The sequence below is a fragment of the Lactuca serriola genome, chromosome 3 (assembly GCF_051521515.1).
Source record: "Lactuca serriola cultivar US96UC23 chromosome 3, Lser_US96UC23_V15, whole genome shotgun sequence".
In the NCBI taxonomy this organism is placed as follows: domain Eukaryota; kingdom Viridiplantae; phylum Streptophyta; class Magnoliopsida; order Asterales; family Asteraceae; genus Lactuca; species Lactuca serriola.
In genome coordinates this window covers 19,639,570-19,653,838 of record NC_136410.1, presented here as the reverse complement: position 1 = coordinate 19,653,838, position 14,269 = coordinate 19,639,570, and positions in this window count along the sequence as shown.

The window sequence follows — 14,269 nt, the reverse complement described above, 5'->3', positions numbered from 1 at the left end:
AAAATTTGACACAACATGCCAACTCGACACGAGCCCCATACGAAATTAGCGGTTTTAGGTAAAATATTTTGACACATTTAAGTAACGGGTTTAAGTAAACGAGGTGACTAGGGCCAAGACTTTTAATTCGAAGACGACTCGAGTATGACACTTTTAAATATATATCATTTTTTTATAAATATATTATTTATTATAAACTTGTAGTAAGTCAGACTAAATAATTCAAATTAAAATTCAACACTAACTCTTTCCATTTTGTCTTCTAAACTTGCTATGAATTTTTTCATTCCACCTCCCAACTTTAATGTTGTACATTTTCTTTTTCGCCTCAGTGTCTCCTACTTTCCAACCTTTAAAATGTTTTAACCTGGCATAACACAACATATTTACAAGGTCTTAAATGTAATACCCATCCAATCAGGTATTTTCCTTCTTGCCTTAAAGTATTTAAGTTTTGCAAAAATGGTCCTTACGTCATGCATACGTGGGTCGTACACAAGGCGTAAGCCCTTAAGTTTGGACGCAGATCTTTGTGAGTACGCCGGGGGTACTCAATGAGTACGCAAGACGTACTCGTCAGTCATGCAAACCTTAAATCTGGGGTTTTGAGCCCTATTTAAGCAACTTAACCTACATCAATCCCTTCCACCTTCAGCCTCCATCCTCCCAAACAATCCTTTGCAAACCCTAATCTTCATTTGATAGTTTTTGAGCTTTTTGAGTGTTTTGTGTTCATCCTTGAAGGTAGGATTCCATTAAAGAGCATTTGAGGAGCATCAAGCTTTGTGGATCTGGCTGATGGGAAATCTAAGTTACAACTACAATGCCATAAGCGGAAAACAATCAAAACAATTCTAATTGATTAGGGCACATGTAACCTAGCTAGTTCTGTCACACCCCCGGACCAGACGGCGGAAACGTCCGGTGGCGGGTGACTTCATTGTGCAATATCATAACAATTGAATATATATCAAACAGAGCAATCCAAACATCATACATTGAGATAACAAACTTACATAGTTTACATATTGTATTTGTTCTTCGAGTTACACAAAAGTTGCATAAGTAGAAAAGAATCCAAACTACAGCTAAATGGTCTTGCATCAGCGTCCCTTGTTACCTGCTAACTAGATCCCTGAGAATACAAGTCGTTTTGAAAAGCGTCAGCTAAAAAGTTGGTGAGTTCATAAGCATTTTTGTATAAAATCGTTTACACTTGTTTAGAATCGTTCTCGTTGTACTTTCAGAAAATTAGATATTTTCTATGAAATCGTTTGATGTCTTGCCTTGAAAATCATGGATATATATGTGCATGTCGTTACTTTTGTTCATCCTTATAAGGAATGATTTTGAAAAGTAGTGTGATTTGTAAAAGCGAGCTGTGTCTGAGAATAGTTCTTTTGAATAGTAACAATCAACCATCTCAAGAAAAATCCCTTATTTTCAAAAAGGAAATATGGTTGAAGATCATGTTCCTCTTATCGAGTAAAATTGAGTGTGTGCGTTCTAGTTTATCGTTATCTAAATCGTAAAAGAATCATTTTCCCCAGAAAATCCTATATTTTCTGCTACAAAATAATCGTAAGTTCTGGTTTATCGATCGTTATCGAAAATCGTAGAAAATCGTTTTCTCTAGAAAATTCTATATTTTCTGCTATAAAATATTTGTAAGTTCTAGTTTATCGTTATCGAAATCGTAGAAATTCGTTTTCTATAGAAAATCCTATATTCTCTGCTATAAAATATTCATAAGTTCTAGTTTATCATTATCAAAATCGTAGAAATTCGTTTTCTATTGAGTCCTACGCTTTTTAATTTGTAAAATAGCAGTATTACGACTCTATACTTGTTAGGAGAAAGAATCCACATGGCTATTGTGGGCATTCTACGCGATGAAGAAGGACAGTCAACACAACAAATGCGGACCATCACCTATCACGTGTAGGATAGTCAACACAACGTGCCAAAATTTATTTATGAGGTTTTCCTTACATAAATTTCTAGTTAATATAACATATTCTAGCAAGTCGTTATAACCATACTAATCATGACGGAATGCCTGTTTTGGCGTTTCTCAGGTGCCCTCAGTTTGGAAAAGACATTTGTCACCCTAGACTAGCCTGTCTAGCTGTAGCGAACAACGAAGGTGCAGAGTGTCATCCCCGTATAGATCTATACACAAATTCCCGCTCTCCCTCCAGGAGACACTAGCTATAACTCCTTACAGGACTTAGACGTACACTAATATTTTTATATTTAGGTACTTTTGAGATTTGTCTGACTAGAATATTAACAGCCTTTTGAGTAATCGTTAGAGATTCATTATTTGTTAGATAAATAATGAAGCTCGTACTTATTGAATATAAATATCGTTCTCGTTCCATATCGTTGATTGTGCTCGTTAATTAGGTGCTCGCGTTCGTTCCTTTTTGTTTATTGAAAAATAAGTTATTTTAGTCAAGAGAAAAAGTGTCAAGTTATAATTTATATAAATTTATAACTGCCGGTTATGACACGTATTTTCTGTTTTATGACATATATAACATTACTTATGTTCTTGGAAGTTTTATGACAGCAGCTTATGACATGCAAATGTTTCTGTCATAAAGGCTCTATTTGTATATTTTCTTGACGCAAACTTTTATGTTGAATATTTATAAAATACTCCTTGATAGTTAAATAGTCACAAAGTTTCTATTTTCGAAAAATCACTAGAAATGGTGTCCACTTAGTAAGATCCTTTTTTATAACTTTTTAGCTTTAAACATGGAAGCATAGATAAAGGGGTTAAGTTGGACACACTCAATAGTTGGGAGTCTCTTTTGTTCAAAGTATCCTTTGTTCTTTGTGAAATTTAGAAATCTATCATTCATGAGTATATTACTAAATAATAATTTAATAATATTTCACACACATACAAACATACGTATATATGTAGTCATTTAAGAGTTTAGGCAAGATTTGACTTGTACTCTCCCCCAAAAACATTAAAACATGGAAAAAGGTGGGGGTATGAAGCTCACCTTGAGTTGGTTGAGGAGTTGTTTGGAGTTATGGAGTGAAGATCTCAAGCTTAAACTCTTGCTGAGATGAGGAACTTCCTTGGGAGGGATGCTTTCATAAGGATGATCATCACATATTCTTATGAATAAAATAATATGGATTCATCTTGAAATATAATTAAATATTAGATGAATGGAGGAATTTACCTTAAAATTTCTCAGGAAGAAGTTGAGAAATTTCCTTTCAGCAAGATCCTCTGTTCTTGCTTGAAGATGAGTTTTTAAGAGAAAATGGGGAAAAGTGAAAGAGAAAGTGGGGTTTAAACTCCCTCACTGTCGTTGCTTTGGAGTATAAGGAAAAGGGAGGAATCTTTGGTACATGGGTATCTGGTGGTCCATGCATGGATATTTGATGGGTAAAGCTTGGAATACTGTGATTCGCATGGGAAATGAGGAATTTCGTCAAACCACAAGGTCAATCCCTTTGTCCTTTTCTTGAGTTAGGATAAGGTTTTCCTAAATCCCAAACATTTATATTTGTGAAGAATATGCTTAAAATAATTAATTTTAGCATAAAATAGGGGTCTAAGGGGTTTAGGATAGGAAAAATACAAGTTTGGTGTAATTTCCGGCGTCAAAATGCCTTAAAATGGTGAAAAAGTCCGAAAATAATGAAAATCCGGAGTGGGATCATGCTCATGCGAAGGTCCGAAGGGCTTAGGAGAAGTTCCGGAGTCAGCTTCTAATTTCCGGAGTCATTTGGGTCATTTCCGAAGCTGCTGGGTGAGTTCCGAAGCTCTTCTCCTAATTCCGGAGTCCACAGGTGAGATCCGGAGTGACCTTCTCGGATCCGAAGTCGCTTGCAAGCCAACAGTCCGAACCGAGGTGCAAAGCCGGCTACAACTTCCGAAGCGAGGCAAGGCGAGGCAAGAGGCTTCCAGAGCTGCGCGATTTCGGAATGGGTGGTCTGGATGAGAGGCTTCCGAAGTGGTGAGTCCTCTTGGTTCCTTAGGAGGCATTCCGGACTAAGAGGGTTTCGGACCAAGAGGTTCAGGACCAAGAGGAGTCCGGGACCAAGAGGTTCCGGACCAAGAGGGTCCTTTTGGGGGGTTTCCTCTTCCGGTTTAGAGTTGTTTTCGATTGAGGAAGGTACTTAGGGAGATTTGAGAGAGATTTGAGATTCGTGGAGAGATTTGGGAGAGATTTCACATACTTGGAGAGATTTGGGAGAGATTCACTATTCTAGGAGAGATTTCGCATACTTAGAGAAATTTGGGAGAGATTCACTATTATTGGAGAGATTTCGCATACTTAGAGAGATTTGGGAGAGATTTGGGAGAGATTCACTATTCTTGGAGAGATTTCGCATACTTAGAGTGATTTGGGAGAGATTCACTATTTTGGAGAGATTTGGGAGAGATTCACTATTCTTGGAGAGATTTCACACACTTAGAGAGATTTGGGAGAGATTTCACATACTTGGAGAGATTTAAGAGAGATTCACTATACTTGGAGAGATTTGGGAGAGATTCACTATACTTGGAGAGATTTGCATTCTAACACTATATGGCTCCTTAGGAACTCATATTGAACACTTAGGCGTGTTAGCACAAGTCTCATAAGAGTCCTTGCTTAAGAATGAAATTTCCTAGCCAAAAAGGCCAGTTGTGACAAGTTTTGATCTATATCTTTTACATATAGCAACATACTATGAATCTCTAGCATACAAAACTTTCCAATGAATGAAATAGTTCATAAGATAAGAAAAATAACCTTTATGTTTTTATAGTCAACAATCTTGAATCCTTCTTCTTCAAAACTTTGGTAGCTAGCACCACAAGCGTTGTACCTTTGATAGTACACACCTAAAGCTATCAACAAAGGATTATAGAGAGGGAGAAGTAGAATTTCGGCCAAATCTTTCTTAGGGTTAGGAGTGTCGAAAATGTGAAGGCCAGGACTCCTGATATAGGTGAGGTAGCTTAGAGCCAAAGCTAAGGTTTAAGGGTAGAAACCTTAACCCCTTTTCTTTGTGACCAATCAGTCCACAGGCCTCCATCCAAGAGCCTTTGGACGAAATTTTCTAGGCCCTACCTAGAAGATTTCGTCCAACCTCTATTAAGGAGGTTCTAAATCCTTTTCCTCAATTATCAATAAATTGCCAAACAGCCCTTGCATTATTTAATTAATCCAATTAATCCCAAAATTAATTATGATTAATTTCTGATCAATTATTAATTAAATATTATGATTTCTAATTAATATATTATTTTCATAATATATTAAGAAATCATTTATTCCAATTTATTATTCAAATAATAAATCAACCTTCTCTCCAATATAATTATGTCCAATTGTCAACTTTGAGGGCAACCCAAAAGGATTGTTCTACTATCAATTCAAGTTGATACAAATTATAGTTATGAACTTAGACACCTAATCCAAAAGTCTCCCATTTGGATAAGTCTAATAACTATAACTGCTAGTATAATCATCCAAATTGATTAGCAAATTGTAGCTACCAAAAGCTGTTGTCGAATTCTAACCTAGTCAATAACATGTCCTAAGGTAAGTGATTATCTAATCCTCCATCCTGCAAGATATCATAAGGATATGATACATTGAACAGAATCAATCTCATTGCCCAATACTTTGTTTACAAATTTCTGATTTGTAATGACATGGAACTTCAAATCGAACACATCAATCAAGTCTTGGCTGGGACCGACACTATAAGTCAACACCAAATCACTGAGGGGCCCAAAGATATCTTTTTTCCCCATAAAGGTAAAAAAGGAACAAATAAACTTTAACTTATATGCTTGTACTATCTACTCATCAAATTATGCACAATAATACCTTTTATAACATCAAGTTACTGATGTGTTTACATATCATCAATGCACAACCAACTTGTAACAACTCATATATCTTCATTTAAAGACTATAAGATATTATCGTCTCAGAACCACTCGTGATAAATTCTATGAAGTAATTCTCTGAGCATCGGTTAATTAAATACTTAAAATCCCTATTTTCAACTACTCATGAACGTTGCAGCAAACCATTGATATGTCTAAACCCTTAGACAATCTACAACCCAATTGATGACAGCCTTAATTCATTACTTACTCCCAAAAGTATAAACGACTGTGGAGTTTGAATAATCCAATTATTATGGAAGTAAAACATGAAAAATGAAACATAAAATAAACAATAGATAAAAGGTAGTAATCTAACTCATAAATAAATCTCAATTACTTAATCACCAAAATTCAACTACATTTATTTCGTTACAAGTTTCTAAATACCTATCTAACTACTAAAACTAATATTATCCTTCAGACCAATGCTCCTAGCATGTTGAATGTGCTTGACCCTACTCAGACCCTTTGTGAGGTGATCTGCTGGATTCTCTTCTGATGACACCCTCTTCATGACGAGGTGACCTTCTTCTACTCTATGTCTAATGAAATGGTATTTTCTATCGATATGCCTTGATTTGTCATGATCTTTTGGTTCCTTTGTTAAGGCAACCGCCCCTTCATTATCACAAAAAATCTCCATTGGCTCCTTGATGGCTGGAACAAATCCAAGGTCTCCGATGAAGTTCTTCAACCAAATAGACTCCTTTGATGCTTCGCTCGCTACTATGTACTCTGATTCACAGGTAGAATTAGCCACCGTCTTCTGTTTGGAACTTTTCCAGGTTACCGCTCTTCCATTTAAGGTAAACACTCAGCCAGATTAAGAACGAAAGTTGTCTTTTTCTGTTTGAAAGTTGACGTCACTATACCTAATTACTCTCAACGTATCACTATCACCAAGTACAAGGACCCAGTCCTTAGTTCTTCGTAGATACTTGAGAATATTCTTAACTGCTATCCAGTGAGCTCTACCTTGATTTCCCTGATAACGACTGACCATGCTCAAAGAAAAAGCCACATCAAGGCGAGTACATGTTATATCATACATGATAGATCCAACTGCAGAAGTGTATGAAACTCTACTCATTTCTTCTATCTCTGTATTAGTACTCGGGCTCTGAGTCTTACTCAGTTTGGTATTACTTTGTATGGGCAGTCCTCTTTTCTTAGAGATCTCTATACAAAAATGCTTTAGCACCTTTTCCAAGTATGTACTTTGACTAAGTCCAATTAGCCTTTCACTTCCGTCTCTCAAAATCCTTATCCCCAGAATATAAGCAACTTTTCCCAGACCATTTGCATATGAAACTCTACTCATTTCTTCTATCTCTGTATTAGTACTCGGGCTCTGAGTCTTACTCAGTTTGGTATTACTTTGTATGGGCAGTCCTCTTTTCTTAGAGATCTCCATACAAAAATGCTTTAGCACCTTTTCCAAGTATGTACTTTGACTAAGTCCAATTAGCCTTTTACTTCCGTCTCTCAAAATCCTTATCCCCAGAATATAAGCAACTTTTCCCAGACCATTTGCATCCATAAAACCCTCTTGGAATTCTCGATCTGCAAGAAGCTTGCTTCAATCCATAGATTAATTTCTCAAGCTTACACACTTTATTAGGATACTTTGAGTAAAGCCCTTCGCAACCATATCTAGCATTACCCTAATAGATTTTATCTTAGCTACTGGTGAGAAGGTCTCATCATAGTCAACCCTTAGGGTTTGAGTACAACCCTTCGTAATCAATCGAGCCTTGAAAGTGTGTACCTTTTCATCCATGTCGACCTTCTTCTTGAAGATCCACTTTCACCCAACTATCTTACAACCTGGTACATTATCAATCAAATTCCAAACTTGGTTGTCATACATGGACTTGATCTCACTGTCCATTGCCTCTTTCCACTTGGTTGACTCAGGTCCTGCCATGGCTTCCTTGTAGTTAGCTGGCTCATCTAAATTTACCAGTGTACTATCACTGATAAACGTATCACCATCTGTAGTAGCATGGAAACCATAAAACTCATGTGGCATTCTAACTCTACGAGAACGCCTAGGAGGTAATGACTCGTCAATTGCTTTAATTGGAATTTCTTCCTTAGTTTGAGCCCTAGAGACTTCAGATGTTCCTTCATCGTTTGATTCTTGAATTTCTTCAATATCAATTGTACTCCCACTGTCCTCTTTGCATATGAGCTCTCTCTCTCTCTCTCTCTCTCTCAAAAGACCCCCCTTCGTGCTTTGAAGACCACGTTCTTACTAGGTCTATAGAACAAATATCCAAAGGACTTTTGTAGGTAACCGATGAAACTACATCTCTTACTTCGAGGTTCAAGCTTGTCGTGAGTCTCTCGTCTAATGAAAGCTTCACAACCCTAAACCTTGATATGTGCTAATGAGGGAACCTTCCATGTCCACATTTCGTAAGGTGTTTTGGAAACCTTCTTTGTTGGGACAAGATTAAGAATGTGGGCGACAGTGTCAAAGGCATACCCACAGAATGAGATTGGAAGTGAAGTTTGACTCATCCTGGAATGAACCATGTCCAACTAGGTTCAATTACGCCTCTCAGCTACACAATTAAGTTGTGGTGTCCTAGGAGGAGTCAATTGTGAAACTATTCCACATTCCTTGAGGTAGTAATGGAACTCAATACTAAGATACTCACCGCCTCTATAGGATCTATGCATCTTTATCTTCTCGCCCAATTGATTCTCGACTTCATGTTTGAACTCTTTGAACTTTTTAAAGGTTTCTGACTTACACTTTATTAACTAGATATATCCATCTCTACTATAATCATCAGTAAAAGTCACATAGAATTGATTTGCATCCCTTGTGGTGGATCTGAAGGGCCCACGCACATCTGTGTGTATGAGATCCAACAATCCTTCACCTCTTTCACAAAAACCAGTGAAAGGTGATTTTTTGTATCTTCCCCAATAAACAAGAATCGCATGTGTCATCTGATCTTAAGTCAAATGATTCCAACACTCCATCCTTTTGGAGTTGGGCCATGCATTTCTTGTTAAAATGTCCAAGACGACAATGCCACAAGCACGCTTTGTCTATAGCATTAGATGAATCAGTATGAAAAAACACTATTTCCTAAATTGTCTACAACCATAATAGTTTCATACATGCCATCACAAGGTAAAGCTTCAAAATAAAATCCACCATTTTTAAGCAGAAATAGAACCATTCTCATTATTAAAAGAATATCTAAAACCTTGTCTAAATAAAGCATGAAATGAAATGATGTTTCGTGTCATCTCTGACGAGTAGCAACAATTTATTAAATCCAACCCTAACCCACTACTAAGCACTAAATGATAAACTCCAATCTTGGTGACAGGTGAAAATCGTCTATTCCCCATGATTATGTTCATCCTTCCATGATCCACATCATCACTTCTTTTTAGCCCCTGCAAATCAGAACAAATGTGAAACCCACATCCTGTATCAAGGACCTAAGAACGAGAATATGATGATGTTATTAGATAAGATAGTGTAAATACCTATCGATGTTGGCTTCACCTTGCCATCCTTGATATCCTGCAAGTATTTCGGGCAGCTTTGTTTCTAATGCCCCTTGTCATTGCAATGAAGCAAGTGGCCTCTTTAGGGGTCAGAGACAGGGGGAGCATCAGAACTAGATTTTCCTTTAGGTCTTGTACTTGACAACACGACTTGGGAATTTCCCTTCTAGTTTTGCTTGGGAGGACCTTTCCTCTTCTTCCTTTTCCCTTGCCTTATGGCTAGAACAGGTACATTAGAAGGAGAGGAGGCAATAGCTTTTCCATTTATTATTGCTTCAACTGTTTGAAGGAGGTTGTGCAATTGTGACAAAGTAGTTTCATTGTTTTTGTTCAAATGATAGGTTAATATGAACTGATCATAACAACTTGGCAGAGAGTTCAACACTATGTTGATTGCCAACTCTTCATCAAAATTCACATTGAGCTTGATTAGCTTGCCCACGTAACATTGCATCCTTGAAACATGGTTGCTCACAGACTATCCATCCTTCATCTTGCTAGAAATGAAGGACTTTACCACCTCGTACTTTTGTCGACGAGCTCGCTTATGGTATTTATCCATAAGGTCCGTGTTCATCTTGTACAGCCAGTAATCCTCATAGTGCCTTTGCAATTCTGGAGTCATTGTCGCCACCATGATGCACACAACTTTTTTGGCATCATTATAGTGCTTCCTATAGGCAACCATTTCTTCAAGAGTGGCATTCGTTTCGTCGATCTCATCCAAAGGTTTTTCAAGGATGTATTCTTTGTCCTCGAAGCAAAGGGTCATCTTGATGTTGCGCATCCAATTATTGTAATTGGTGCCATCCAATTGCAACTTTGAACAGATGTTCAACAAAGATAAGTTGTTGTTTTTTGAGAAGGAGGAACCAGAAGCATCAGTAGGAGTAGACATCTGAAAGAGAAGAAAGATAGTTTTAGTTAGATAAGAACAATCCTCAATATAAAACCCAAAATGAAATATCAAGGCTAGGATCCAAATAAATAATTTACAACTTAGAAAAGGGATGACGTAATCTAATTGTAAATTACATAAAGGTAGGTAAGTGACGATTTACTAATTTCACCATTGAAAAATGAGATTTGAACGAAATTAGTTTTAATGAAATTCCTAGATCCTTTTGAGAATCATTAAACTTTTCAATGGCATATTTAATATCGATTATGCCCTTCCATTTGTGATTGGGATACCGAGGATCACAAACAATATGTGAATAACCATACAAATTAAATTGGTACTATCGATATAATTTATCATCTCATTTTAATGTGTCAATTAGCCACACGCGCTCCATTAATCAATGATAATTTTCGAGACCTCCATTGCCACTCTTTATTCTCCCTATTAGTGTGTTGGTTAACCACACGCGCTCTACTAATGACTCATAAAGTGCAATGTGTAATTTCATGGGTTAGCATACAAGTTCACAATTTTCCTAAAGTAACTAAGATTGGAAATTTTATAAAAATATGTTTAGTTACTTTATAATTCATTATACTTATTAGTGATGATTAGGTTGTCCTATCAAACTCGTTCAGCTAACGACACTCAAATCATCATGATATATATATATATATATATATATATATATATATATATATAATCAAATTTAGCAATTAAATATAGCAGATAATCATCCAAGAAATTAGGTACACCAGATTTGGTCCAGATTTTCGGATCTGACCAAGTTCACGTCGTGAGCTTCAAGGCTTACGTTGTGACTTGCGACTAAATCAAAACCAGGTTTCTTTTCGATTCACCAATGTGCAAATACATTAAAGAAAGCACGAGGTTCTGATACCACTGATGGGAAATCTAAGTTACAGCTGCAATGCCATAAGCGGAAAACAATCAAAATAATTCTAATTTATTAGGGCACATGCAAGCTCATTTTGATGTATGTCTTTTACATATAGAAACATACTATGAATCTCTAGAATACAAAACTTTCCTATGAATGAAATAGTTCATAAGATAAGAAAACCAACTACAAGTGTCGTGTCTCTGATGGTTCACACCCACGGCTAGCAACTAAGGATTATAGAGAAGGAGAATGAGAATTTCGGCCAGATCTTTCTTAGGGTTAGGAGTGCTGAAAATGTGAAGGCCAAGGCTCTTTATATAGGTGAGGTAGCTTAGAGCCAAAGCTAGTGTTTAAGGGTGGAAACCCTAATCCCTTTGCTTTGTGACCAAGAAGCCCACAGGCCTCAATCCAAGAGCCTATGGACGAAATTTCTAGGCCATACCTAGAAGATTTCGTCCAACCTCTCTTAAGGAGGTTCTAAAGCCTTTTCCTTAACTATCAATAAATAGCCAAACAGCCCCTGCATTATTTAATTAATCCCAAAATTAATTCTGATTATTTTTGATCAATTATTAATTAAATATTATGATTTCTAATTAATGTATTCTTCTCATAATATATTAAAAAATAATTTATTCAAATTGATTAATCAAATAATATATCAACATTCTCTCCAATCTAATCATGTCCAATTGCTAGCTTAGAGGGCGGCCCAAAATGACTGTGCTATTATCAATTCAAGTTAATACCAATTATAGTTATGAGCTTAGACACCTAATCCAATAGAACCTTCTCTATCAAGCTCTAGAAGGTATAAAGTTATGAACTTGATGAATATGTCATTCAATATTGCTAGTTCTTGTGTTTTTGTGCCTTTTTGTCCCATAAACTTGGTATATAAGATCTTGGCTTAATCTAGACCAATTGAGCTATCCTTTTAGATGTGTTTAAGTGTTTATAGTCATAAAAATGTGATTTTAGTCCCTTTCTCCCATCCATGCAAGAGTTTTGAAGCTTGGGTCTTGGGTAGTAAGTTAGGGTTTGGATTTTGAGCACTTCCTAGCCATGAAATATCATAAAGTTGGAAAATTTATGACTAAGGAGGTTATTTGGGGATTGGATTTCAGTTTTGGATGTAGGGTCTTAAGGGAGTAATCACTTACTAATGAATTAGGAAGTTGGTTGAGTACGTCGGGCGTACCTAAGGGTATGCAGTGCGTAGCCCCAAAGGACCTCGTAATCAGTCGAGCCACCCTCTATGTTGGGTGTAGAGTTGGAGTATGTAGGGCGTACTCTGTCTGTGGGGAGACCTTTTACTCTTTTATCTTTGACCATTGACCATGACTTTGACCAAGTTGACCTTATGGATATTTTGGGTAATTTTGTAACGCTTGGTCCACGTAATATTTCATTTCTCAACTTTGGGTTTTTTTAGAACTCGATGAGTTGGGGAGCTCCAACTCGTCGTGTAGAGATTTTTGTGTCTGCGGCTTTTAAGGATCCAACTTAACAAGTCGGGGAGTTCCAACTCGAGGAGTTGACAGATAATGATGAAACCCTAATTTAAGGGTGATGCACCCTATTTAAAGGACTTTAACCCCTTGGCTGGCCGCCTTACCAACCTCCCTTTGTCCAGAAAACCCTAAGTTCTTTATCCTTTCGAGATTGAGTGTGCGAGCCTTGAGAATTGATTTTGGGTGGTTCTTGGAGGGAGCTTGGAATGTGGAAGCATCTTGTTTAGAAGAAGGAGTATAGATCCAGAAACTCTTCACCAAAGGCAGTCTTCTTGAGGTATAAATTCGACATCTTGCTTTGTTATCTCCTAGATCTCTTTAAGGGAAGTTTTGACATGTTTATGGGATTTTGTTTGGGCTAGCCAAGATTTTGAAGGATCTAGGGGTTATTATGTTAAATCTAAACGCTTCATGACTTCTTATGGCTGAAAGTTGCAAACTTTTCTTTTTTCCAAGCCCCATTCATGCAATAAGTCCCTCATTATGTCCTTATTAAAGTCTAAAGGGTAGTTGTAGCTTGCATGGATGTAAAGTTGGAAACTTTACGTGATTATCCAACCTTTGGACACCAGATCTATGTTTTGGGGCTAGAATGGGAGAGTTCAAGGGCTTTATGGATTAACACTCTCTATAAAGAGCCTAGGGTTTGAGCTTGCTTCTATGTGGATGGCTCTTAAGGGTAAAGTTGGAAACTTTACCCTTCTAGACATCATTTCGATTGAGATCTGAGATTTGGAGTCCCTAGATTCGAAAGTATCAGCTTAATGCATTAAGAGGTTGGATTTCTAGCCAACACGACGAGTTTATTAGTAAACTCGACGAGTTAATGGGATTTTTCCCGATCTGTTTGGGTGAAAGGGAAACTCGATGAGATGAGGGAAAACTCGGTGAGTTTGTAACATCCTATTTCGGATCGTCTATGATTTAGGGCTCGTGGGTTGTAACCCAGGCATGAGGAAGCCTTAAGGCTACGAGGAGTTACTAGAAGCATAGGGCTTCTCGCCACCTTTCCGTGGATATGAGGTTCTTTGGAAACGGACTTATAACGAAGAAGCTATGATAGTTTGAAGTTTTGGTAGGTTTAGTCCTTATTGAGAAATGGGTGGCAGATAAGTACGCAAGAGGTGTAAGTATGTGTACGCTCAAAGTACTTTTGGGCGTAGCATGGACGCGAAGACCACCTAGTACGTTGGGCATACCAGAGGGCACGTTGGGCGTATTAGACAAAGAATGTAAACCCTAATATTTTGAGGTGACCCAATTTAAGGAACATGATGGCCCGATTTTCAGCCACCATTTCCAACCTCCAACTCCTCTTAAAACCCTAATCTCGTTTCCATGGATTGTGTGAGTGTGGTGGCTCATTTAAGTGTTTTTTTGTTGAAGCTCTTGATGAAGAATGAGTCTTGAAAGAGGATAGCTTGTGCTTCTAACTTGTGGATCTGAGTTTTACCCTTGTTGGTGCATCTTCTAGATGTATAAAG